The sequence below is a fragment of the Marmota flaviventris genome, chromosome 7 (genome assembly GCF_047511675.1).
Source record: "Marmota flaviventris isolate mMarFla1 chromosome 7, mMarFla1.hap1, whole genome shotgun sequence".
Lineage (NCBI taxonomy): Eukaryota > Metazoa > Chordata > Mammalia > Rodentia > Sciuridae > Marmota > Marmota flaviventris.
This window is the reverse complement of record NC_092504.1, coordinates 44,020,145-44,023,722: the sequence shown is the minus strand read 5'-3', so window position 1 is coordinate 44,023,722 and position 3,578 is coordinate 44,020,145. Positions and strand designations below refer to the sequence as shown.

Below are 3,578 nucleotides of genomic sequence, written 5' to 3'. Positions count from 1 at the left end.
GTTGTCCTACGATCACACATTTTCAAAGAGCAAGCTAGAAATTAAAGAGAGCAAAAGCCTTTGTCCCTAAAACTGATCTCTAAAGACTGAAAACAATTTACAGACATTATCTAACTCACTGTAACAACAAAGCTGGCATTATTATCCCCCATTTTACTCATGGAGAAACTGAAATAAGAAAATCATGGCTTGACTTTGACACTGAACAGAGGAGCTCTGTTAACTCTGCTACGGGAGCTGCCTGGGGGAGGTCAGGGGAGGTAGATTGGCCATGGCCTAGGCCCGTTTTCAAACTGACTTCATCAAATACATTTTAACATTCTGAAGATAAAAGAGTGGCTTGATGTGCCTGACCCTCCTCGACTAGGGGAGGTCAGCTCTGTAGAGATTTTGTCTTCTTTCTAGATTTGGATTTTGTGAAAGAATTCCTTTTGACAGAGGGATCATCGACTTCTAAAAACTAAAACCTGATAAAACTACTGGCCTGGAGATATTTAGAATACGGCACCTTTAAATTTTACTTAGAAATATTCAATAACTATTCTAGAATCCAAAGCAGTCACGAATGGCAAACCCTGAGCTTCTGGGTGCCCAAAATTGTGCTAAACATCGTGACAGACAAGAGTAGATTTCACCATGATAAGCTTCCGCTTCATTGAGGAGGAAGTTGAGCTTAGAGAGGTTAAGTCCCCTTCCCAAGACCATCGAGCTAGTAAGTGGTAGAACCAGGATAAAACCAGGCATCCTAAACTCCAAGCCCAAGTTGTTACCATGTGTCTATATCAATTTGCAACCTCGATTCACCCTAAAGTCCCTGTAAGAGAAAGACAGAATAAGCAGCTTGTTAGTTGTACTCCTTATAAAGACTCCAGAATAGACCAAAGCCAGAAGCAACACAAAAGAATTTAACTGGACTTTGTCACTAATTCTTGGAAAGGAGCCTCTAAATTTTTGGAATTTCCAGAGTGAGGAGAGGGACTTAGTTATTCATGATGGGCCCTAGTAATATGCTGAAGAGGTGACTCATATTTGTCCCCTGAAGAGGTTAAGCCAATGAAATGACACAGGATGGGGGCTGGTTGTGCCAGAATGACCAAGCACATGATTAGAGGGTTGGGGCTTTGGGTCTCTGGCAAGGGGCTGGTTAGGACAAGTTCAACCTTTTGGGCAATAATTCATAATTCAATAATCCTGTCTATATAATAAACTCTCAAAAATAAAAAATAAAAAACTCTGGACACAGAAGTTTGGGTGAGTCTCCCTGGTTGGCAATACACCAGGTGTTTTGTGTCACATTTGGATGTTGGGAAAGAGGTGCACCTTGACTCTCTGGGGACAAGACACCAAAAGCTTTGCATTTTGGATTTTCCCTGACCTCATGCTCTGCCTCTTTTTTGGGGGGTGGTTCTGGTTTTCAACCTTACTACTATAATACACCTGTAACCATGTCATGATTACAGGTAAAAAAAACATATAATCTTGTAAAAAAGCATCTAAACGTGCTTTTTCACCAAGATGGCACCAAAAGCTAAGAAGGAAGCTCCTGCCCCTTCCAAAGCTAAAGCAAAAGCTTTGAAGGCCAAGAAGGCAGGATTGAAAGGCATCCAGAGTCAGAAGAAGAAGATCTGAAGGTCACCTATCTTCTGGCAGCCCAAGACATTGTGGCTCCAGAGGCAGCCCACATATCCTCAAAGAGCAGCCCTTGAGAAACAAGCTTGACCATTCTGCCATTCCCAGGTTCCCCCTGACCACTGAGGCAGCCATGAAGAAGACTGAAGATGGAAGACACTAACACACTAGTGTTCCTCGTCAATGTCAAGACCAAACACCAGACAAACAGGCTGTAAAGCTCTATGACATTGATGTGGCTGAGGTCAACACCCTGATCAGGCCTGACAGAGTGAAGGCTTCCATTGGACAGGGTCCTGATTATGATGCTTTGGATGTTGCCAACACAATTGGGGTCATGTAAACAGAGTCCAGCTGGCTATTCTAAATACATATTTTTTCAATATAAAAAAACTGTAATCATGAGTATAGCATTTTCCTAAGTTCTATGAATCGTTTTAGTGAATTATTGAAACTGAGGGAGGAGTAAAAATTCCCAAATTGGTCATAAGTGAGCATGACCTTGGAAGCCCCAGCCGATGGCTGGTGTCTGAGACAAGGGCAGTCTCATGGCATGCTGTGCCCTCCACCTGTGAAGTCTGGTCTACATCTGGGGAGTTAGCATCAGAAGCCATTGCACAGGCTATGTGGAGAGCCCTGCGCTCATGTCCACTTGGTTAAAAGGCGTTTTCAGGATTCAGAGCTGACCATCACACAACTTTCATAAAAAATAATTGGACATAACTTTCATCCACTCATAAATGAATACATAACCAGTGTGACTCCACACTATGTACAACCACAAGAATGGGATCCTCATTGGAATGGGTTGTACTCCATGTATGTATAATATGTCAAAATACACTCTACTGTCATGTCTATCTAAAAACAACACATATTACTATACTAGAAAATAGAAATAGATGGAAAATACTAGAAAAAAAGAAATAGATGAAATATAATAAATGTTATTTTAGATTGAAAAAAATACTCCTTTAAGGACCTGTCCTAGTTGGGCTCATCAAAGCAGAGTGCCATAGACTGGATGGCTTATAAACAACAGAAATTTACTGCTCAGAGTTCTGGTAACTGGAAGGTCTAAGTTCATGGTACAATCTGGTATCTGGTGAGGACCTTTTCCTCATAGATGACACCTTCTGTGTGTCTTCATATGTCAGAGAGGGGCTAACTAGCAACCCTAAGCCTCTTACAAGGACCTTAATCCCATTCATGAGGACTCTGTCCTCATGACCTAACCTCCCTCAAACCCCCCACCTCCTGACACCATCATTTTGGAGATTAGATTTCAACCTGTGAATTTGGGGGACACAAACATTTAGTCCAAAACCAGGCTATTGCTTCCACAACTAGGTTTCATTCTCCCAGTTAAGCCCAGGATCGTCCCTTAATCCATCAGGCCCAAGGCATATTCAGGATGAGTGAACCACCATGTCTGCTTTAAGACCCTCAACAGAGAGGTAGCCCTGCCCATGGGCTCTGTGAGTTTTTTCCCCCCAGACTTTTATCCTTTTTCACATCTCTGCTATGTAACAATCTAAGACTTTACCCCTCATTAAAATGTTTATAAAGAAGAAGAACAGTATATAGGTATACTTAACATTCTTTTGCACTATTTTTCAAACCTCCAAGTAACTATGAATCTGAATAGGGCTTTAAAAACACTAAACATATTTATAAAATGAGAAGATAAAGCAAAGATCAGATCAGTCTGTGGCTTGGTGCGGTATTTGAATTCAGCAAAGGAAGAGGTGGAATCTTAGAATCATAGGATTTATGTTACTCTTATAAGGAACTAAGAAGCAAATTTGGGGATCATAAAAGGACCCAGAAACGTAGCTGGGTGACACACTCCTGTAATCCAAGTCTCAGAAGCCTGAGGTGGTATATCACAAGTTCCAGACCAGCCTCAGCAACTTAGGCCTAACCCTAAGAAATTTAGCAAGACCCTG

The 3,578-nt window shown here is 41.6% G+C and overlaps 1 pseudogene; it reads left to right on the top strand.

Moving 5' to 3' along the window:
- The first annotated feature begins 1,515 nt into the window (after positions 1–1,515).
- On the top strand, positions 1,516–1,972 carry LOC114093133 (large ribosomal subunit protein uL23-like; annotated as a pseudogene).
- Positions 1,973–3,578: the final 1,606 nt, after the last annotated feature.